Source organism: Callorhinus ursinus, unplaced genomic scaffold (assembly GCF_003265705.2).
Source record: "Callorhinus ursinus isolate GAN/ISIS: 27379988/994484 unplaced genomic scaffold, GSC_fseal_2.0 scaffold26, whole genome shotgun sequence".
NCBI classification, from domain to species: domain Eukaryota; kingdom Metazoa; phylum Chordata; class Mammalia; order Carnivora; family Otariidae; genus Callorhinus; species Callorhinus ursinus.
Genome location: NW_027397088.1, coordinates 16,878,207 through 16,902,587, shown reverse-complemented (window position 1 = coordinate 16,902,587; position 24,381 = coordinate 16,878,207). Strand labels below are relative to the sequence as shown.

Here is a 24,381-nt window from a genome sequence, read left to right as displayed (position 1 = left end):
TATCATCTTCCATACAAGGAAGCTCATTAGTAGGCAGACAATAGAGTGTTGTCAGCTTTTCACTGGGGAATACAAGTATAGCATCTCCTGATATCCAGATCCCAGGAAGATGCACAAGGGAAGGTAGGAAGCTGTACCCAATGCATGGAAATAAGAAAAACGTAATGTTACGAGGTCTCATTCACAAAGAGAAGCAGGTATTGAGAGTACAAGTATCAATTAATGCTTAGTAGGGACTTCGTATTTGCTGGTGACAGAACTATGGTTGAGCAAGGAATTCTCTTGTCAGTGCGGGGAACTGGTCCTTGTGCTGGAAATGTCCATACGGCATCCTTGTGGAAAGGATGCTCATTTCATCTAGGAGATGGTAAAAAAAAATAAGCTAAAGTCGGTCACCAGGTATCAGAGCTGTGGGAAAGTGATTTTCTTCTTTAGATGCTCTGCTGAGTTCTGCCAGCACCTTGCATTAATATGAAATTAACAACACACTACTCACATGGAACTTAGCATCTAAAAAAAGCTCACATTGTGCTTTAAGCCTTTTATTACAAAATAATAGAAGTCATGGGGTTAAAGTTTGTTCCTGCAGTTTTCTCTGAAACATCTGTACAATTTTATGTGGGGGATGAATGTATATTCTATGTGGATCTTTGTCAACTGAAAATGTGGCTGAAGAGCTAGAGGTTCAATACTAAGGCTCACTCCCTCACCCCACCCCAATCCCATATATATGATTTCCTGCTTGCAAGCACTCCAGAAAAAAATTTTTTTAAATAAGAAATACCTTTTATGTTCACATCCATTGTCATTATTATTATTTGCTGTGTCTCAACAGTATGACTCATTCCAACTAAAAGCCCCCAGGAGAACAGAGGAGAAAGGCTAAAAAGCAAATTCCATTCAATAAATTACTATTGAGCTCTTACTATGTTTGGCACTAGGAGGCTAGAGTTCCTACAGAGTGAGCAGCCCAGTGAGTGGGCCACGTAAGGCGGGTATACAAATAACTATAAATCAGGGCAGAGTCGGCTAAGTGTCTTACCAAAATTGGTAAAAATGTGGAGTGGGGGGTAGATCGCCAATTGAAAAGGCTCAGTGAAGATTTCGTAGAAAAAGTGGTAAAAGGAAAAGGGTAAGTAAGCCCGAGGTCAGCTGCACCCCCCCACCCCCCCAACCCCCTGCGCTAAGATGAAGGTCAGACTGGCCTGCATCCCAACTCCATGCCCCTGTATCCGGACTCCAGACTCCAGATCCGGCCCTCCACACCGGCCTCCAGCCTCCACTCGGCCTCCTTCACTGTTCCTTTCTTCCCTCCGTTGAAACTACGCCTCTTTTCTTGATTTCCCTACAAACTGCTTACACCAAGCCTCCTTGAAATGCAGTTATTACTGAAGGTGTTGGAAAGACAGCGGCCACAGCCCAGTAATGTCTGTATACATCTTGAAACTGAACGTGAGTCATCCTTATTTTGAAAACTCCTTCATGCTCTGCCTTGTTCCCTCGTTCTCTTTTTTGCTGCTCCCCCCACCTCTTTTTTCTTTGGGGAGGGAGGCAAAAAAAAAAAAAAAATCCAAATTCCCTTCATTTGCTTCAGTGCAGTCATTCATCCTATGTTTTATTTTGCAGTCTTCTTTTAGACTAAGGGGTGGGACCTTTTTCCCAACAAAACGATCCATTTTACATAAAGATTTGTTTTTTACACGCCCCCCCCCAAGAAAAATTCTGGTTGATATAGTTTTATTTTCACCTTGCTACAATGCCCATTTTTGCAAGGCAGCCCTGGAAGATAAGGACATTCCTAGTGTCAGGAATGAGAAGACCTCGAAGAATTTTTACAGATTTTTCAAATACCTGTGTCTCATTTTACATAATAAGGAAACAGGCTCAGGCCTCCTCGGGGAGGTGTAGGTATTGAAGGCGAAAGAACTCCGCCAGTGCACTGCTTTTTCCCTGATGGTGAGGACATCATGATGAAGGTATAAAATCGGAGAACAAGGCATGAATCATAGCAGATGTAGTCAGGAATGGAGTAAGGCACCTAGAGGTGCTCCGGCTTCACTAAGACGGGCATATAGTAAAGGTAGCTTCTTTATTTCCTTCCAAGTGACCTCATAAGCTACCTGTCCCACTGCATGGGCCAATAGAAACAACCTAGACTTTTTACATCGCAATAGCTCAGTCTCTACCAGCTTGGTTTCCTTGAAGTTCAAGCACCGTCAAGTCACATTTCAACTCCCTATTAATGTGGGCTGAGTCAGACTCTGTAAGTAAACATTCAGTCATGTGGAGAATGTACAAGGTTCTAATGGCAGAAGGGAAGTGTCCTTTGGACTATGGCTAGAAGTCTTCTGGAACACAGCAGAACTGAGCCACTTCACACACTGGGGACCCCCAAAGGTGCCGCTGGTCCAGGCTGAACTTCTGAGGGTGGGCATGTTGGCACCTACCCCTAGAGCTCGTGACCTTTGGCTGAAATCTTCAACCATAAAGGCCTCTTCTTCCCAAACGAAGGCCACGGGGGCCTTCAAGACATCCAGATAATGGAAAATTCGAAGGACAAAAGGCCCGGGAGATGCTCCCCTGGGGCAGGGTGTCAAGGTTACTGCGGGTCTTTAGAAGAACTCCAGCCTTGGACTCAGTGCCCTATGTAGTTTGGAAAACGGTACCAGCTTGGAGGCGGTAGCAGACGGTGTGTTAGAGATGAATCTCGGGCACAGCTTCTGGATCATTCCAAGTCCTGCCACAGTTGGGGTGATCTGTGCAGCACCTGCCTTTTTGAACTTGATTATGTTTATTTGGAGATTATTGTAAATTCACATGTGGTTGTAAGAAACAATACAGAGATCCCATGTGCCCTTTACCCAGTTCATGCCTACCGTAACATTTTGCAAGACAACACTGGGCTGTCACAACCAGGATTTTAATATTGATACAGTCAAGGCTCAGAATATTTCCACCACCACAAAGATCCCTCATCTTGGCCTCTTATAACCACACCAGCTTCTCTCTACCTCCATCCCCTCCTTGACCCTGGCAACAACTAATTGTTTCTCCATTTCTATAATTTTGTCATTTTAGATATATACACAGAATCATACAGGGAGTAACCTTTTGGAATTGGTTCTTCTAACTCAGCATATTTCTCTGGACATTCATCCAGATAGTTGCCTCCATCAATAGTTCATTCTTACTATTGCTGAGTAGGGTTCTGTGGTATGGATAAACTGGTTTTGTTCAGTCATTCACCCATTGAAGGACATCCAGGTTGCTTACTGTTTGGGGCTATTTCAAACAAAGTTTTCATAAACGTTAGTGGACAGGTTTTTGTGTGAATCTAAGTTTTCCTTTCTCTGGGATGAATGCTCAAGAGGGCTATGTCTGGGTCCTATGGTAGTTGTATATTCATTGTTTAAAGCAACTATTAACTGTTTTCTAGATTGGTTGTACTATTTGGGGTTATCAAATGTATGAGCGATCCAATTTCTCCACACCCTCAGCAGCATTTGGTAGTGTCACTGTTTTTTATTCTGATGGAAGTATAGTGATATCTCATGGTTGTAATTTGTATTTTCCTAATGGCTAATGGTGCTGAACACATTTTTATATGCTTATCTACCATCTGTATGTGTTCTTTGGTGAAGTGTCTATTCATGCCTTTTGCCCATTTTCTAATTGGATTGTTTGTTACTGTTGAGTTCTTAGAGTTCTTTATATATTCTAGATACTAGTCCTTTGTTGGATATGTGTTTTGCAAATATTTTCTTGTAGTCTGTCTCATGTCTTTTCACTTTCCTAGTAGGGTCTTTACAAAGAAAAAATTTTAAAATTTGATGAAATCTAACATCCATTTTTTCCTTTTGTGGATCATACTTTTGGTATCAAGTCCAAGAGTTATTTGCCTAGCCCTAGATTCCAAAGATGTTCTGTTTTTTTCTTCAGGAAGTATATAGGTTTATGTTTTATTTTGCTTATATCTGTATGTCCATTTTGAATTAATTATTGTGTAAGTTCAAGGTTCAATTCTTTTTGTCTACAAGTGTCCAATTGCTCCAACACTGCTTGTTAGAAAAGCTACTGAGGGTCCTGCAGAGTCAGAATCTAAACTGTAAAGCACTCTGTGAAGTAATGACATCTAAGGACCTACAAAAGCATGGAAACATCCGGATGTTCTCTGTGTCTGACCATGTCTGCACACAGTTTTCCTTTTTCTTTCTTTTTTTAAGATTTTATTTATTTATTTATTTATTTATTTATTTGAGAGAGAGAGGAGGGGGAGGGGCAGAAAGGGACAAGCAGACTCCATGCTGAGCGCAAAGCCCAACTGGGGGTTCCATTTCATGAACCCGAGTTCATGACCTGAGATGAAATTCAAGAGTCAGACGCTCAATAGCCTGGGCTCCCCAGGTGTCCCAGCACATAGTTTTTCTTTGTATATGACAATGGCCATGCCAATGTTAATACTCAGGGTCCCAAGAAACAAAAAGAAGTCATGCATGTGATTGGAATGCAGGTTTACACAAACTGAGGGGGCCCTAGTCCTGGTATGGCCCTGGTATCCCCCAAAATCCATCTGCCCATCTGCCTTATTACCAAAGGATGGGGTAAAAAAATAAAAATAAAAAATGGAAGAGGCATCCTTTATGGTCCGGACTGACCCAGGAACTGCTCCACATTTGGATGGCCCAGACTGACTCCCTAGCCCTGATTCTCCCAACTGACTTCACACTGTTTATAAATAAAGCAATAAAGACACCTAGTGCGGGGCGCCTGGGTGGCTCAGTCGGTTAAGCGTCTGCCTTCGGCTCAGGTCAGGATCCCGTGGTCCTGGGATCGAGCCCTGCATCGGCTCCCTGCTCAGCGGGAAGCCTGCTTCTCCCTCTCCTACTCTCTCTGCTTATGTTCCCTCTCTTGCTGTGTCTCTCGCTGTCAAATAAATAAAATCTTAAAAAAAAAAGACACTTAGTGCTCTCTCCTACTTCCTTCTGTCCACTCTCTCTCTCTCTCACCCCTTCCCCACAGCGCAAACTGAAGCTATCTCCTCCAATCCCCTGTCCTGGTATGTCCCCACCTACCTCACTCTCACTTGCTACTTCATGGAGAAAACAAAAACCATCAGGGAGGACTGACTCTACACTTAGTCTTGCACACATTCTGTGCCCATATTCTTACTACCTTCCCACAGTGACGGAGGAAGTCCCTCCTTCGAAAGCCAGTAGCCACATCTGAGCTCCGTAGTTCATCACGGCCTGCACACTCAGTACCTTACTCATCAATCATTGCCTCTCCTCTAGTTCTTCCTCAACACCATCACTCCTAAAAATCTTCTCTTTGAACATAACAACCTCTTGCTTCCCTTCTCATTACCTTGCCACCTCTCCTCCCTACTTCAAAGCCAGGATTCTCGAATGGGCTTTCTATGCTGTCTATAATTCCCGACATCCCATTCCCTCTTCAACCAATTGCAGTCAGGTGCCTGTCCTCACAATGTTTAAACAATCCTTGCCAAGATCTCCAAAGGCATGTTATTGCTGAGGCTGGCAGACACCTTTCAACCTTATTTTATCTCGACATCTGTATCGTATTTGCACAAGAACATATCTTCTTTTCGAAAACAATTCCCTTCTCTTGGCCTCTTTTGCTTTCCCTTAATCTCTCTGGCTATTCACTGGTCTCTAGTAAGTCTCTCCTTTCTCGGCTAGTGCTCCCTGTTTCAGGCCCTCTGTGCTCTCCATACATGCTACGCCTGGACACGCGTCCAACCCTTGGCTCCTCCCTCTCCTGATTCCCTATGAGGAATACATCCCTGCGTCCTGCATCTCAATTCTGTGGGGGATTAGCCAGCCCTGGTCGCCACAACAATTATCACACACTGGGTGGCTTAAATACAGAAACTTATTTTCTCACAGTTCTGAAGGCAAGAAGTCCCAAATCGGACATGCTCAGTTTCTGCTGAAGACCATTTTCCAGGCTGTAGAGGGCCACCTCCATGTTGTGTGCTCACCTGGTGGAGATAGAACACAAGCTCTCTGGTGCCTCTTCTTCTGTGGACGCTAATCTCATCACAGGGGCCCCACCCATCTGACCTCATCTAAACCTAATTATCTTCCAAGGCCCCACCTCTAAATACCATCCTAGTGGGCTTTAAGGCTGCAGTGTGTGCCTTGTGGCGGCAGGGCACACAATTCAGTCTATGGCACATTGCTCTGAAAGTCGGCCTTTCCCATCTCTGCTGCCATTTTTCTTCTTACCTGGATTATTTCAGTAGTTTCTTGGCTAGCCTCTTTGCCTATGTTATCTCCTTCAAAACCATTCCCCATACTGCAGCTAGACTGATTTTTTTTTTTTCTTGAGTCAGAAATCAGGTCTCACTAGTCCCTTGCAAAAGATACTTTGGGAGTTTCTGGTAGACTTTCTGTAAAGTCTACACTCGTTAATATAGCATGGAAATCCCTCCATGTTGGGGCACAGGTTGATCTCTCAGGCCTGACCTCTCTCTCTCTCTTCCCCCTTGTACTCAGCAATACCTCCATAGAACAGCCCTTAGGGTTCTGTGAACACACCCTGCTTCTTAAATTTTCCACATTCTCAAGACTCAGCTTAGATGTCACCTCCTCTAGGAAGCCGTCCATGACCCTTAGGTTGGATTAGGTGCTTTTCCTAAATGTCATCACAGCTCCACAGTGTGTTAACCTCTAATACAGCACTTAGCCCATGTTGTCAGAGTTGTTTTTCACCTGTCTGTTCCCTCCACTCAGCCATAAGCTCCTCAAGGACAGAGCTCATCCTAACTCCTCACTCGATGCCAAGTCAATGGTGCAGTTCTTTGTGTTTATTAGGCGAAAGCAATTTGGTGCAACTTCTTTTATTGATCAGAAAACTAACAAAGAGAGCATAAGCTCTCACTCAAACAAAGCCAAGCTAGCAAGAAGCCCAGAAATCAAAGAATGTCACTATCAATGAGTCAGCTATCAAGAGTTTCCAGGGCCAGCATTGGCACTGCTAGAAAAAGTGACTGGAATCCAATTATTTCACTTCTTTGGGCCTTTGTCTGTAAAATGAAGAGCTTGCACTAAATCACCTCCTAAATCACCTCTTTCTAACACTAAAAAGTTTCATAATTTCTTATATGGAGGCCGTAAATTCCAACCCAAATGTCTGGTTGGAATTTTCCAGAAATCACAAACTTGGGACCTTTCTTGCTCTACCAGAAGAGAATTTGGGGATAACTGGGGTTTATGAAGACCCTAGGCGATCAGGGTTTCTCTTCACTGCCTATTCATTTCTTCATTCATTCAACATTTATTGAGCGCCTAATGTGTGCCAAGCACATAATGCTTTTCAGTTTAGAGATTTATGAGTGCTGATAATAAGTTACAAGGGCCCAATTCTCTGTGAAGACAATTTGATGTATAATTTTCCAAAATTCAGACAGAGACGCAGTGACTTCATAGGGGAAAACTATATAGAAGGCACTAAGAACCACTCTCTTCAAATTGCATTTAGCAACAGTTATGTAACTATTACATTGAACAAGCATGACTCGTAGGATGTAATCAATCATAAAGCAACACTTCAAATTGATTCCACAGAGTTAACACTTTCTCTGCTCTCGGGTGAAATTTAGAGCAACTTTTTATTCTCTGGTCACTTCCGGGTAATGAAAATGTCCATGGGTCAGTAATTAACATGTCTAGAGTCAGGTCACAGTAAAAACATCCATCTGGTTTTGCACTTAGGCTTCTCCGCTCCCCAGCTCAGCCTCTCACAATCCGGTTAGGAGAGCAGCCCGTGGCCTCCCTTTTCCCGATCCCTGCCCCTTTCATCTTTCTAACAGGGATTTCACACTTCTCTCGGGTTGGAGTAGCGGGAGGATTAGGAGGAAAACAGAGCAGGAAGGTTCTTACTAGTCTGGTAGTCCCGTGAAGATTTAGTGTCAGAGTTCTCTGGCCTTGACACGTATTTCAAGTTGTGTCTCCAGTTGGTTTTTCAAGACACCGCAGGGTAGGGCTTTTCTCACCTGCATTTCCCTGTCGACAGATGGATATGTCTTAATATGGCTGATCACTCAGTCTTCCCTCAGCCTGTGGGAGTCTGGCACCCGCTCCAGCCTTTTTGTTCATCTGGTCACCCATCCAGATGACCCTTTTAGAGAGGACACAAGATACCCTCATGCCTGCTTTCTCTTGGGGGTAGTCCACGTCCCCTCCAAGGGAACCACTGACACTTTCTTTGCCCGTGAAGATTTGGAAAGGCCAGGCGGGAGAATATCCAGCACACAGACCACTCGGTACAAAACAACCCTCTCCTTGCATCCCTACTTCGCATTTTTAATGTCCTTTTGGTTTATGTAAGCAGTTGAAAAGTCACATAATCAGATTTTGACAACCTTCCTTGCAAATTTTGCAAAGGAAGCTCTCATACCTCACTTTAAAATACCTCACTGATAGCAATGTCTCAGGTGCATCAGCTGAAACTTCCATTCTTTTACAGTTATGCCTGCCTTGCAACGTTAGAATGACCCATTTCTCATCATATCTCTGGTCTATATTTGCCATGTCACTGTGACAAATAGCCTTTTCCTCCCCTCATTTCATCATCTAAGAGAAAGTCAATATGAGTTTTTGTGTAACTTAGCGTACTTACTTTCATAATCTGGAAACTGGGCATCATAGTAGTTTCCTTGGGCTGCCGTGACAAAATACCACAAACGGGGGGGGGGCGGGGGAAGGGGTAAGCAATAGCAATTTATATGTCACAGTCCTGGAGGCTAACGTGTGAAATCAAAGTGTCAGCAGGGCCACATGCCTCCAAAGGCTCTGAGATAGAATCTGTTCTAAGTCTCTCTCTTAGCTTCTCGGGGTTACTGGCAATCTTTGGCCTGTGGCTAACTTACTTCAATTTCTCCCTCTGTGTTCACATGATGATCTCCCTATACGTCTGTGTGTCTCCATAGCCTTCTTATAAGGGCATCACTCATCAGATTTAGGGACCACTCTAACCCAATATGCCGTCATTGTAACCTGATTATGTCTGCAAAGACCCCATTTACAAATAAGGTCATATTTACAGGTTCTGAGTGGACATGGATTTGGCGGGGACATTGTATAATCCAGTACCAGTACTGTAATATTTTCTGTAGAAAGGTTCAATATCAGTGCATATATGATGTGGCATTTCCCCCCCAATAATGTTTTGTTTTTTTTTTTTAATGGAGGAATTGCATTAATTTTGGAAAGGCCTATAGAAATAATATCTCTGGGTTTCACTGCATAGAAATAGTCAGATTCATGGAGGAATATGACAAAGGAGGCATACAAACAGCTTAATAAGCATGGGTATGTATCGTATGGGAGAATCGACGCAAGCTAATAATAGCTACCCTTGACATGAGTGAGCGGATGCTTTTTCCACAGCTGAATTGTGAGCAGGATGATGTAGTATTTGTTGATTTTGCCATGTGACTTGTGAAAACAAAAGAGGTACAAAGAAGACAAATGACATTGTAATTCTGAGTGGTTTGACTATAACTACACATACTATCGTTATAATAGCACTAGTAGTGATGTGTTGTTCTATATAATCATCCATTTTTAAGACTCTGCAACATTTTAGAAATTTTTCCTGGGCATATTCTTCCCCCTGTACTGGATTTTCCTTTCTCCAAAAGTTGAAGCTGTTGCTTGGAACCTTGCTCAAATAATGACATTACAGCAGACATGCCCCTGAAAGCAGCTTCATGAGATCTATTAAAACTGGGTTGTTGTTGTTGTTGTTTTAACACAAACTTCAAATACAGTTTCTTCATGATTTATCAACTAAAATCTATCCTGAGAAAGTGTGGACCTTTAACAAGGTGCAATGACTAGTGAAATGCTTATATATATTCCATTTACTATCCATTTATTTTTTTCTAGTCTTGAGTAAGTTCTTCCTCGGACCTCTGATTTTGCTTGGCCAAGAGTGCCTTCTGGAAATTCACATATTTACCCATCCTGGCTAAGGTCACAACCTTGTGATGCAACTTTAGAGACTTCGAGTGACTTCATTTAACAGCAGGTATTTCTTACTCAGAATGGTTTTAGACATTTTTTATGACTACTTTTACCACTATTTTACGTGTAACTTCTTTTCCAAACATGGCGAACACCACCAGGTACCTGCCTACCTTTGCAGGTGCAAATGGGATGGGGTCAGTGGACACTTATCCATTCCTTCTGGGCAAACAATTTATGCCAAACTTTAACCTTCCTTTGGATAATTGTTTTCCTTATGCCTTACTGTGTTACTGCATCTTTATTGCAATTTGTATTGTATTTTCTTTGTAAGACATTTGGATTCTTGTGAAAGTGTTGTATATGTAAATAATGGAAACAACACCCACAGCATTTCTTACCTCCTGTGGGTGCTGCCACACTTCTTCCTGTTTTCTTTCTTTGCCTTCTTCTTCTTTTTTAAATCACCGTAAGAATAGTTCTTTGGAATTGAGATGATGCAACAGTCTTAAAGACCCAGCCCGTGCTCTATTACTAATTAATGGAGAGTACTGTTTTTTGAAAAAAAATTTTTTTTCTTTAAATATTTTATTTATTTATATGACACAGACAGAGACACAGCGAGAAAGAGAACACAAGCAGGGGGAGTGGGAGAGGGAGAAGCAGGCTTCCTGCAGAGCAGGGAGCCCGATATGGGGCTCGAGCCGAGGACCCTGGGATCATGACCTGAGCTGAAGGCAGACGCTTAACGACTGAGCCACCCAGGCACTCTGTAACTGAAGCCAACAGGATTGTTTTGAACTTCATGACATTTTGTGCTGGTTTAAAACACGGTAGCAGGTGTGATACGCATTGTATAATGTTCCACCATAAACTGAGCGTGGCAGGAGGTATAATACCCTTAAAGTAAAATGGTGATATGGTAACCAGAGACATTATTGGGCTTCTCTATGGCTTGGCCTCTTTTTATAAAGTGAGTCAGGCAGCAAAGAAGATTTTTTCTCCACTTGGGAGAAAGGGCCAGAAGTGCAAGAGATACAAAACCACTGAGCCGGTTTGTACTCAGTAGTCTTCTAGGACTTTTAGAATATCTGTTACCTAACAGGCTCCAAGGGCACTGTTGGGAATTTCAAGGTCCATATCGAAGCAGGCCCATGGAGCCCTAGAGTCAGAAACGCTAAGAGAGAGAGAAGGAACTGAAGCTTCCCTCGGTCTCTGCTGGCTGCCTCCTCTTTGTGACAGGTTGTGAGCACATCAGTACAGGCCATGGGGAGGAAGAAGTAGCCACAATCCAGTGGGGCGCAGGGGCCAGAGCCTGTCTTCAGAAGCTGGCCCATCCCCAGGGGACAACCAGGCAGGCCAGTGAGTGTCAGTCAAAGGGCATGACTAGCTCCGATTGGGCCAGGCTGTTTGGATATCGGAGTGAGTCCTCCCTGCCAGCAGAACACAGTTCTGGAAGAAGGCCAGGGGACAATACTCAAAATCAGGCACCATTCCAGGTGATTGGTCCAGTCACTGCAGGCCCCCCGCCAGAAACTGAGGAAAGAGTAGGAAATCACAGCCTGCTTCTGAAGGGAAGGGGGAGCGCAAGGGTTTGGCAGAGCATTAGGACCTGAGCAGAGGAAACAGGGGTCCAGGGCAAGGATCCAGCCGCTGCAGAGAACTAACATGCTTAGCAGAGAAACTGAGGCCGACTGAGGTCACAAGGCTTTGGCCACAGTGATAAAAGAACTTGGAGACTCCGAGTCTACACCAGGAACCAGATTTCCAGGTCTCTAGGCAACCAAAACCATTCCGTCTATTAATAGGTCTCAGGCTGATGACACTGATCAAGACTGGCTCCGACTGGTTGGGGGCAACTTGGAGCTCCTGGAACTTTCATGTGCATAAGAAGTACCTGGGATCTTGTTAAAATGCAGATTGTGATTGGATAGGTACGATTAGGGCCCATAGTCTGAGCTTCTGACAAGATCCCAAGTAATGCTGCTGGTTGAGAGTCCACACTTGCTGTTAATCCCTTCCCTACCCGCCACTGCTCTCCACCTGCCTCACCTGCCCCAGCCACATGTCCCTCCTCCCCAGCCCTCCTCATCCTCAAGGCTGACCATCTTCTTTTCCTTCTCTTTTCTTCCCCCCCCCCCCCCCCCACCCCTTTGTCCTAGTGCATTTCCTCTGTCAAGACCACCCACAGGACAAGAGCTTTGGTTTGGATAATAGAAGGGCCAAGATAAGAAAAGCCAAAAACATTGTTCCCATTGTCAGCACACAGCTAAATACTTTTATGTTTGACAGACACAATTAATCCAGATTGATGTCTTTCTCAGTTACTGTTTTCCGTAGATTGTAAAGAACATGTGACTTCTTCTTTCCCGCTCATATCCTCCAACACTGAAGAACTACCTTCTGAGGGCTCACTTCCACAGCACACACACGAAAGTTAGAACAATACAGAACAGATTATCACTGCCCCTGCGCAGAGTTGACACACAAACTCTTGAAGCAGGTCATATTTTTCAAAAGTTGTAAAAATGGGCACAAATTAAGGAGAACTATACTGTGCTTACGGAAGAAAGGAAGCGATGCAGTAAAAATTTTAACTCAAATTCGTCTATAAAAATAATGCGCATCCAATAGAAACCTCAATAGAGTTTTAGTAAAACCTAATTCTAAAATTTAAATAAGAAAGCAAATGGCCAAGAATAGCTAAGAAAATTTTGCAGATAAAGAATGTAGTGTGTGTGTTGGGCGGGGAAGAACTGGTGTGGGAGGGGAGTTTTCACTCTACAAGAGCTCAAGACTTAATCTGTAGTCAGTTACTAAGATGGTGAGCAGTTAGCTCTATTTAACGCGATCCTAAGTGATTTCGATTTTATTTGTGCTATTTTGATTTTTACACCTAATATGTACTTATTTTGTGATGAAAAATAAGCCAGAAAAACCCCAAGTGCTTTGAAAAAAGGAATATCTACTAAAAGATTTTTTATTGTTTTAAAAGATTTTATTTATCAGAGAGAGAGGGAGAGGGAAAGTGCAAGCAGGGAGAGCCGCAGGGGAGGGAGAAGAAGGCTCCCCGCTGTAGATTGTAAAGAACATGTGACCTCTTTTACGTTTGATAGAACATAAAAGCCTGATGCAGGACTCGATCCCGGGATCCTGGGATCATGACCCAAACTAAAGGCAGACATTTGACCGACTGAGCCACTCAGGCATCCCTAAAAGATTTTTTAAAAAATTAGAATGCTCTCACATATTTATTTGATATTCCTATTCCCTGACCATATATCTGTATTTAGTATACACTGAATGTGTTTCCACTTAGAGCAGTAAGGGGTCACTATTCCTGGCTTACGCTGAAAACTAATCCTATAATGTGGGGCTGGTTACTCAAGCTCTCGCAGAGTGTTTCCACCTGCGAAATGGTGGCATTATTAGCTTCCCAGCTCACCTTGGAGCATTGGCTATTGCAATTGTACAAGAGCATACCTGAAAGTGCTTAACAGAATAGCGAACACTATACAAATGCCAATTGCCATTACTGGCAAGTATTCGAAACTGAGCAGTTACAGATTTTAGAACTTTGTACTGGCTGGTGTTAGCATGATGGAGCTACGGAAGCTGTTTGTGCTCCACAGGGAAAGAAAGGGAGTGAGTTGGGAAAGCCTTGTTTATTTTTTTATTTATTTATTTTTAAAGATTTTATTTATTTATTTGACAGAGAGAGAGATATCACAAGTAGGCAGATAGGCTGGCAGGCAGAGGGGAGGGAGAAGCAGACTCCCCGATGAGCAGGGAGCCGGATGCCGAACTCGAACCCAGAACGCTGGGATCATGACCTGAGACCAAGGCAGATGCTTAACCGACTGAGCCACCCAGGTGCCCAGACAAAAACACCCTACCTAGATCATTTTGGAAAATCTACTTCCTAATGTTGCCTAGGCCAGGCTCAGCAGGATGTGTTCTGTGGTTAAGTTTTAGGATGACCCCTCCTCTGCCTCAAGCCTCCTGACCACTCCCTCACTGGCCTTTCCCCCCTCATTGCCTGGCCTTTCCTTTTGAAAAGATAGCACTGTGAAGAAGTGGGAAGAGGCTTTTCCCTTTTGAAGCAGCCGCATTATTAACAGGGAAGGAAAAGTCTCCCATGAGCTATAGCAAAATCCTGCAGATTGGTTTATGAATCAATGTAGCTTAGGCTAAAGCAACCTAATTTCCTGAAAGCCACTCCATGGCTTTAGGCTTCCATAGGGGCATAAAGCTTGTATGATATTTACTCTTAGTTAAAATTAAATGGAAAGCGGGAAAAAAAAACTTGAAGAGGAATTCTTCTGGAAGGTCATATCATTAAAGAAAAAAAAATTAAAGCCTACAAAGCAATGGGGGAAAAAGTATATATTGCATTAAAGAAGGTCTGGCAGTACACATATCAAGGTGTTAAATTATTAACTGTCTCTGAGTAATTGGGTTTCATGTGACTTTTATATCTTTTTTATTGTGAAATATAACACACATTTGGGAAAGTGCACGATATATAAAAGTTTCATTTAATAAATTCTTGTAAAGTGAACACTCACATAACTGCTATTCAGGTTAAGAAATAGAACATGGCGGGGGCACCTGGGTGGCTCAGTCGGTTAAATGCCTGACTTCGGCTCTGGTCATGATCTCTGGGTCCTGGGATGGAGACGGCATCAACCACCCCCCGCTCCCGTGGGCCCTGTGTGGGTTCTGCACTCAGTGGGGAATCTGCTTCTTCCTCTCTCTCTGACCCTCCCCCTGCTTGTGCTCTCTCTCTCTCTCCCTCTCTCTCCCTCTCATAAATAAACAAAAATCTTAAATCTTAAAAAAAAAAAAAAAAGAACATGGCCTGGAAGCCCTCTATCCATCTCTTTCCAATCTCAACCCACCCTCTCCCCAAGAGGTCACTGTTGCCTTTACATTTATAATAATCTCTTTTTTGTCTTTTCTTTAGTTTTACCGGCAAAGTCTATGTCACTAAACACTATAAAGTTATATCACTATGTCTTTTACTGTTTTTTGAACTTTAAGTAAATGGGAGCATAGAGTTTTTTGCCTCTGGCTTCTATCCCTTAACCTTAGATTTTTCAGTTTCATCCCTTTTGCTGAGGGTACTATGGTTCACCAATTTTCAATGCTGTTTGATATTCCAAGGCTGGATGTGCACACTTTATTTGTCCACTTGACTGTCGATGGACAGTTTGGCTTGTTTTCAGTTTGGGGCTATCACGAATAGAGAGTTGCTGTTCTTCTGGTGTTCACACGTACACATTGCTGTTGGGTGTCTACCCATGGGTAGAAATCTGGGTCACCAGATGCATATCTCTAACTTTCGTAGATAATGCCGAACAGTTACCCAAGAATAGCCATAGCTCCTGACATTCCCTGTAGCAGTGTATGAGCGTTCCCGTTGCCCTACCCTCAAGCTTCATGTAATTTTTTCCTTTAGCTTATCTGAATTTTCTATTTTTCCTCAGTAATACCTATCTATATATCTTTAAATAGGCGAAATGGTTTAATTAGGCAAAATACTATTCTAATAGTTCTTTAAATTATCTCTCCCAATGGTATATTATTTTTAAAAATCTTAAATTGAAGTAAATCACTCAGAGGAAAAGCACACAGATCACAACTCCATGGCTTAATGAATTGTCACAAAGTGAACACACCTCTGTATGTACCACCCAGGTCAAGGCAGAGAACTTTCTAGCACTCCCGAAGCCATCCCCCTGCTTCCTTCTGATCACCATCCCCCCTCCTCCTCATCAAAGGTAAACCATCATACTTCGTCCCAACACGGTAGATTGAGTTTTGTGTGTTTTTGAACGTTCTACAAATGGAACGATCCAGTATACATGATTTTGTGTTTCGCCTCGTTTTTATTTTCCCTCATTGTGAGGTTCATCCATGTTGTGATGTGTAACGTCCCTTGTTCGTTTTTCCCCCCTTTTCTTGCCACAAGGAAGAGATACTGACCTAAAAGAGCTGAGCTGCTCATCACTGTTTCAACTTGTGGGATACGTACTGACCAGGACCACACATGGCTTAGAACGCTTTACCACCATTCGTATTTTTGTTGTTTCCACACAAATAACAAGCTTTGGAGTTAGAAAGATTGTAGACAGAGTGAGTGGCATACCTGTGAGCTGCCGTCTGGCTTCTGCAGTAATGACTCCTCTGGGAATCGTCTTTTGGTGAGAATGGATGTTTTCTCTCCCTTCTTGTCCACCTAAAATGCAAAGCAGTATCCTGCCCCCAGGCTGCACACTTTTATGTAAAATAGAGCTACCACAGGATTTTACTGGAAAGTTGATTTGCTTCCGAGGATCCTGAGAGTCCAAGGATGAAACTGGCATGTAGCCACAGGGGGAGCCCTTGACCCAGAAGCAGGGACAACTTCAAAGCTGTGTTGGTACATAATGGAACACGGCACTTTTAGCATGAATCATAGCCTCAAAACTTTCTAGAGGAAAAAAATCCTAAAACTGTCCTCCAAAAGGAAAGGTAAAATCAATACCTTATATTTTTTTACTCTTTCAAATAAGCAACGCTAAACCCTTCCACAAAAACAATTGCTTAAATCTAGCTTTTGGGACTTTGTCCTTTCTCTTTTTTCTTTTTTTTAAGAACAAACTGTCAGCTAAGTTTGAACTCTTAAAACGGAATCTTGATATCAATCTATTTTTTTAAAGTAGCCAAACAGGCTCTCTGATGGTAGCTCTGAAATGCTGGGTGTGAACGCATAGTAAACATAATTTTTCTTCTTTTTTTTTTTCTTTAGGCCTTGAGATGTAATTATTAAAGCTTCAAATGTCCCTAGTGATATTAGCTAGAAAATAAAATTTGGATCACAGGAATAAAACCACCTGAGGTGTGCCTTCCTGACTACTCTCCTCAAAATAATTCACTGAAGAAATTCTGCCCTCCCCCACCCACAGATCTGTCGGTGGACTGTGGACATAGCGAGCAAATTTAGCAAGAATACTCAAAATGGTTAAATTGAGTCTCAAAACAAAGAATGCTGTGTTTAAACACAACGGGTAAAAAATTTTCCACCCCCCCCAAAAATAAAACATTGCTGAAATCACGTGCAAAAAGCAACACGTCAAAAATGCTGAATGGAATTGCAAAATTTAGGAGACCTTGTTGCTAAACTAGCTATTGAAGAGTTTACTGATTAACTTTCTAAAAACAACAACAACAACAACAGGAAAGGATAACATTTCTTAAATAGCTGATTGAGAATCATTTTTATTAGTGAACTACATAGGTACCCATTGGAAAAAATACCTATGAACGTATAAGTCATTTTTAATAAGAATATAGCTAATTTTGTAGAAATTTAAACTATGTGAAATCAAGATTTCATTAAATTGAGCAGTGCTAATGTGCTTTTTATCCTTTCTTTCACTAAGGAAGATAAAAATCCCCTTTCCAACCCTCATCCCCTCCCCCAACCTCCCACCCCTGTCTCCAGCTGAGGCTAGGAGAGATTCTTAGACCAGGAAGGCACTGGGTAGAAAGTTATTGTTCTCTTTTGCCAATGCTTTTTAATCCTTATCTACCAATCTTCCCTGCTATTTCATAAAAAGAGGATCCCAGCTGTGCCAAACCATGTGATAGCTATATAATCTCGACACAATCCACAGGGGTTTAGGACAGAAATTAACAAATATATTTCAGCTTGAAACCTTCCCTAGAAAGAATATCAACTAGTTTCTCAAACATTCATAGACCAGAGATCCCATCATCTTGCTTTTTAAGAACCCAAGAGTGAGGATTACCATGAGAAAGGTCTTTTAGAATTGGATTTTGCTTGTCATAGAAATGTCCACCTTCTGTGGGTGCTCAAGTAGAACAAGCATTGAACTGAGAAATAGATGTCTCAGGTTCCAGTACTGAATTTGCCACCAACTAGTTGTATAATCTTTGCCAATTTCCTGCAATTCTTTGGCCCAGATTCCTGTCTATAAAATGAAAAAATTGAACTAGATTCTGTAAGGATCCTTCCAGTTCTAATAATATGGTATTGTATAAGTTATATTTCCAGACTATGATTAAGTAATAGACCACTCTCTCCCCATTATTCTACATCCAGTTGGATTCACCAAGACTTTTTCTTTCTTGCACACGCACGGAGAGGTGGTGTTGGGATTGGAAACCTAACTCGTTGCTGGTACCCATGTCAGGTCCCTTCTCAGATGCAGAGTTAACTGAATGGGCATCTCATCTCCTTAGTTCCTTTTAGAGCAATCCGTTATCATAACTGGTCCTTTTTTGGGCACTGGAATCCCCCTGATGTTCTATGGGAACATTATAATATCAAAGTGAAAAGTAAGGCTGGGTATGGAACTCTGGGCTGCCATATATATTTGGGTCGCTCCCTGGAGGACTGAGGATCCGTAAATACCTGGATCTTATTCCTTTTAACCTTTGAGAGTTATCATCGGGATAGAGTCAACATTTAATCACTGTAACTAGAGCTCGGAGGACAATTTGAAATAGTAGGTTTACAGCATCATCCATGAGACCTGACACAGGAGAGAATTTTCCCGCACTCGGAACGACAGTGGATGCCACCATGAGGAGCTGCAAACAGGGAAGCAAATCCACTCCATCCTACTAGGAGCCCTTCCTGTTTTGTCAGCCAGCATGGTTTCCTAAATCTCAAATTGCAACAGAACTGTTCTGCAATTCCATGGCTAGCTATTTCGGGAGCCTAACACAGCAGGACAAATGTGCACAAGTCCACACAGTAAGACAGAAGAATTAAAAATGTATTTACCATCTGTTGGTAGTTTCCTTGCGGGGCTTTTTTCTTTTCCTCTACTGAAGCTGCAAATAGGGTCTTCTTACTTCCTTCCATGCTCAGAGAGCAGAGTTCTCTCTTCACATCATTGCAAACACAGGGCTTTCTCCTTCTCTTTCTTCTTCTTCTTTGTCTTCCCCTCTTTCAAAATCCCCCGGAGTGTTCTAGGATCATTTCCTTTGCATATAAAGTGGAATGAGTCTGTGAAGAGGTTATATTGTTTTGCACGTCTTTTTTTACGGCCAGGTTACTTTCAGATTCTACACTTGAGTGTTGCGCACAGTGGACTCTAGGAAGCTCCAGGGAGGAACAGGAAGAGTCAAGCACAGGCTAACTGAATGGAAGTCAAGTCCTTAAATTAAGCTTGGGAATTCACGTTGGCCCTTTACAGTCTCCTTAATCCTTACCATGATTGGTAAGGATGTGCCAGATGGGAGCCAACATTTCTAATAGGAAAGGGTCCAAGGGATGTGACCTTGGACTTCAAGTAAAAGCCATTTGCAGCCATGTGGTAGCAGAGGCAAAAATCATAAGCTGGAGTATAGCTTTGCTAGTCCAGAAAAAGTAGAGCTTTGTTAAATAGTTAGGTTGACTTGAAGCCTTTTGGTTAATGCAGGAATGCTCAATTCTCAACAAAAATCACTCACTTTCATTTCTGAGATGCACATATTATTTGCTCAAAAATGAAATCTAATAAATAGAGGTGGGTATTAAAAGTGTTGCCTTAGCCAAAGAATTGCGAAGCCGTATTATGACTCTAACTGGCCTGTTTCATTCAGGTAACGATTTGTTAAAAATTCTCAGGCTGCATAGGTGGGTAACTTCACCTTGAAATGGTGCTGGGTGACCTGGGACCCTGGGCAGGACCTTTAAACTCCAAGTCTCAGTTTAATCACCTAAGAAATGGGGATCATGATCTTTACCTCAGTGTATTCTTGTGGGATTAAAGGAGATGAGATTTACAAAACTCTTACCATGTTGCCCGGCATAGAGTAAGAGCTTGAGAAATGGTAGCTTTTATTATGATTATTAGAAACCATAGCTATGCTACCATTTATCTCAAAACTTGCTGTCATTCTCTTCAACTCTGTTTTTGAATTTTGTATTTTAAAAGTTCTTCATGAACCTGAGCCTGATTGTGAAATTTAGCTCATTCTGACTCTGCTTTATTAGTTATACCAGGTATAATTAAATCAAAGATCTAGTAAATAGTATATGCTCCATGGCTCGGATAAGATGCATTTGTTTTGGATTAGCTTCTAATGAGATCATTGTTGTGTTGGGCCTTATAAGGCTTTGTACATAGTAGGTCTGGAAAAATATTATTGATTCACTAATTCATTTAACAGTTGATGCATCTTTAATGGGTATCTATCATGTTCTAGGCACCCGGGGTTTATCAGTGAATTAGAGAAAACCCCCTGCTCTCCTGACAATAAACAAAAATAAAAAAAAAAAAAAGGAAATGACGCAGAATGTTCTAAGGTAATGCATTTATGGAATAATAGAGCAGGGCAAAATGGATCAGGAAAGTCAGAGGGTATAATTTTAAGGAGGGGAGTCACATTAGGCTTCTCGGGTAGGTTTTTTTTTTTTTTAAAGAAAAAAAAGACTGAGGAAGATGAAGAAGTGAGCCTTGGATAGTGAAGGAAAAGCATTCCAAGCAGAGGGACTAGCAAGCAGAAAGGGCCCGAGGCAAGAGAGTACCTAGCTTGTCTGAGAACCAGCAAAAATGACAGTGAGGCTGGAGCCCTGGGAGCAAGGAGAGAGTGATAGGATATGGGATCTGAAAGATTGAGGGCGTCCTGATTGTGTGGGGGCTTTGTGGGCCATGGGAGGACTTTGACTTTGACTCCAAGGGGAGTAAAGCCATTGGATGCTTCTGAGCAGAGTCGAGGCATCACCTGATGCAGACAACCATCTGCGGTGCAGGCTGCTAATGGCAGAAGCAGAGAGACAATTTAGCAGACTGGTGCAATAATCCTAATGAAGGATGGTAGTGCTTTAGCTTTGATGATGGCAACCCAAGTGAGGAGAAATGGTCAGACTCTGGATATACTTTGAAGGTAGAGCTGTTTGGATTTGGGGGGCAGATTGGATGTGGGCAATGAAAGAAAGAGAGGAGTCGAGATGCTTTTTTGACCCAAACCACTGGAAGAATGGAGTTACCATTTACTGAGGTTTGTATGCAAGACCTGTAGTATACATCCCATTGTGAGTCTGAGAATAGATACCTCACAATTCTGGGCTTGAGTGTAAATCAGAAAGACTGAGGTTTTTATAAGCACTTTTACAACACTCAAATGAACATTTAAAAAAAAAAACAAGCAGCAGTGATTTGGTTGTATTTACTTAATGCTGAACAATTAATGTGGTTTTTTTAGCCTTTTTCCTCACCCTGTTCCACACGCTGAAATACCACTTCTGAAGAGGGACGCTGCTGGTACCTTCTGGAATCTGGCAGAGGGAGCTGAGGAAGCCTGTGGAGGACTTTTGAGCTGAGGCCAAGTGGGGAGCACAAGGGGCTCCCTCAGACCTCTGCCCACCTCCCCCCCGGCCCTGTGCCTGGGGCCAAAAGCCAGCCTTCTCCAGGATGATGGGGAGGTGGTTCTGGAACTCTCTTGACAACTTTCCTATTCCATAGGACCTTTTGTTTATTGGTACTGTCGTGAGTAAAAGACCAACCATACCTCCAGAACTGATTACCTGTGTGTGTCTATAGAGGAAAGAGATCATACCGTATGAGTAAATAAAGAGAAAAAAAGAAGAACACAACAGATCTGGAATCACAGATCTCATAAAGAGGGTGTATCCGTTTCCCTGGGCTGCTGTAACAAATGACCACAAACTGGGTGGTTTGAAACAAGAGAAATTTATTCTCTCACAGTTCTGGAAGCCAGATGTCCAAACTCAAGGTGTCAGCAGGTCCGTGCTCCCCCCGGGGCTCTAGGGAAGACTCCTTCCTTGCCTCGTCTAGCTTCCAGTGGTCGCTGGCAATTCATGCCTTCGTTTGGCTTATGGCAGTGGACCTAACACCAGTCTCTGCCTCTGTCTTTGCTTGGCCTTCTTCTCAGCATCCACTCTGTGTCTCTGTGTTCCTCCTCCCCTTCTTAAGAGGACAGCAGTAGTATTGGATACAGGGACCACCCTAACCCAGGAAGACCTCATTTCAACTAATGACGTCTGCAAAGACCCTATTGGCAAATAAAGTCACACTCAACAGATACTGGGCTTAGGACTTCAGTACATCTTTTTTGGGGGGATACGATTCAACATACATCAGAGGGCAATGGGAACTCACAAGAAGAAATGACCTGTGGGGTGAGTCACTGAAGTGGAGTCATGAACAAAAGGAAAACAGTTGCATGCTGAAATGATAAGCAGAGGTCAGATGGTGTGGGGAGTAACAGGAAGTGTTCTGATAAGAGACGCTCTCACTTAGGATACTCTTTCCATCTGTGCCGATGGCCCTGATTTTTTTTTTCTCTCAGAGTTTTAAAAAAATATTGTATAAATAAAAAGAATAAGAAAATAGCACTTCTCTGACTCACACATTGGGCAGAGCACAGACTCTTGTGATCATCAGGAAAGACTTCACAGAAGTGTTGATGCTTGAGCAGGATCTCAGGGTATGAGGATAAGTCACCATGCAAAGAAGAGGTGCTGGGGGGAGAGAGGGTTTCCCATACAGACAGAAAAGCACAGTGTTATTTCAGGGATAAACTCTTTACCTCTGCAAGCAGGGTGGAAAGCCTTTAAAGGCAACGCTGATATTGTCGACTCAATCTGCATTACTCAGAAACGGTATTAAAAAATGAAGGGGGGAAATGCTTTTGGTTTTAATAAATGCACAAAGAAACACCCGATAACCTGGAAGAACACTAGGAGCATATAGAGGGAGGAGTTAATGGCTGGACACATTTGCCAAAGCACAAATATGGAAACCCCACCCTCAGCCAGATCTGGAGAAATCAAAGGGCTGAATGTGGTATAAATTCCTCTGCCCTGATTGCATAAGGAGATCTGCCAACATTTTTTCTCTGATATATTCCTTTCTGCATCAAGGACTGAACTGGGTTCTGAAAAACCCGATGGTGAACTAAGATAGGCATTTCTGAATCACCACCATGATCTAGGAAAATTAACTCCTCACTGATCTCCCCAGATAAGTACCCTAGCTTGTTGCCCCTGACATCTGCATCGGGCTCTGGCCGGGACTCTGTCATACAGCGACTCCCTTTTTTTGGCATAAGAATGTACAGGATGCCAGTAAAGTTCACACTGGGTCATCTAAGTCTCTTTAAATGCATGATGATTCATTGCTGGGGATGGGGGAGAGAGGACAGAGAGGGGGAAGGAAGTGCTGAGCGGAGAGGCGGAGCGATGTAATTATGAAATTGACTGCAGGAAAAAAAAAAGCTAGCTCTGGGAGTGATGGGGTCACATGTTCTTACTATTGGTGTTTAAGCTACAACTTTTCAACCAGGGGGAGGGGGAGGGGCTGGGAACCAGATCCCGTAAGGTGATTGGCTTTCAGAGGAGATGCATGCATCAGATGCCTGGCATATTTATTAGTATCGCAACGTGTTAATTTCTCTTTCTATCTGACAAAGAGAAAAAAGCTCTCTGATAACAGTACAGTTAGCAGAATAAAAATCTGGCTGCGGTGGTATGAGTGAACAGTTTGTCTTCTTCTACTTGATTTACTCGCACTCCGGCTGACAGGGTCTTCCATTCTGTGCATTCGTTTTGTCCTTAAAAAGAGATTGTTTGTAATTTACAGTTTAAGTCTGAGTGCTATTATTCTACTCTGTCAGAATCTGTGGCAGAAGCTTTTGTTTCGTGTCTGTGCCACAGACACCAAGCAAATCCGCATCTTCAGACGTCAGTCTTGAGAGCTCCCCCAAGTCTGCCAGCAGGGAAACTTGCAAGGGGCCTGGCAGAAAAGGGTTCTTTCTGCAAATAACAGACAGCCCTCCCTGAAATCCCCGCTCAGCCAGCTTCCTCTGTGAACTCTAGTTATTTAGGTCACAAAGCAAAGTTTGCCAATGCATTTTTCCCTAACCCTGCCTTTTTGGGGGTAAACTTGGTAAATTCCTCATAAAGTAATTTTCTTAACCACCCCCCCCCCAATTTGGGTCAGCTTCTTTCTCTTGGCCAATGTTGACTCAAGAAAAATAAAGTAAGGGAGAGAGCTTATAGCTGTGTATTTTAGTGTCATGACACTGGAAAAACAAAGAACTTCCATAACAATTTGATATTTATGTTTTTAGCCTGTTGTTGCCCCTGATCTTATTTTGAAGGCACCCTAAGCCTAAGATGTACAACCCGTTAACTGCCACTACCTTAAGTTCAAACAGTGGTGGCTTTGGGCTTTGATTTTAATTTGGAAACTGTATTTCTTTTGAGGAAACAAAATGCCAAGTTGTTAATGAAATGCTTTTAATAGATTTCCAAATGCTCCTAGCCAATAGCAAGCTAAGTTCAACTCACTCATTCTAAGCCTAAAAATGTTCGTTTTCTTTTTGTGTTACAAGAGCTATGTTCTGCGGAGGTTGGAGACCATAA

The 24,381-nt window shown here is 42.6% G+C and overlaps 1 long non-coding RNA gene and 1 other non-coding gene across 3 annotated transcripts; one reads left to right on the top strand and one right to left on the bottom strand.

Moving 5' to 3' along the window:
• Positions 1–19,086, bottom strand: LOC141370134 (uncharacterized). Of its 2 annotated transcripts, none has more exons than XR_012373899.1 (3): positions 18,790–19,086; positions 7,905–8,027; positions 1–357 (listed from the first exon to the last, which is right to left on the bottom strand). It is a non-coding gene; the product is annotated as an uncharacterized lncRNA (long non-coding RNA). The 2 variants fall into 2 exon arrangements; XR_012373898.1 differs by lacking the exon at positions 18,790–19,086 and adding an exon at positions 10,394–10,456.
• LOC112838429 (U6 spliceosomal RNA) lies at positions 12,400–12,506 on the top strand. The gene has a single exon (XR_003211987.1). It is a non-coding gene; the product is annotated as a U6 spliceosomal RNA (small nuclear RNA).
• Positions 19,087–24,381: the final 5,295 nt, after the last annotated feature.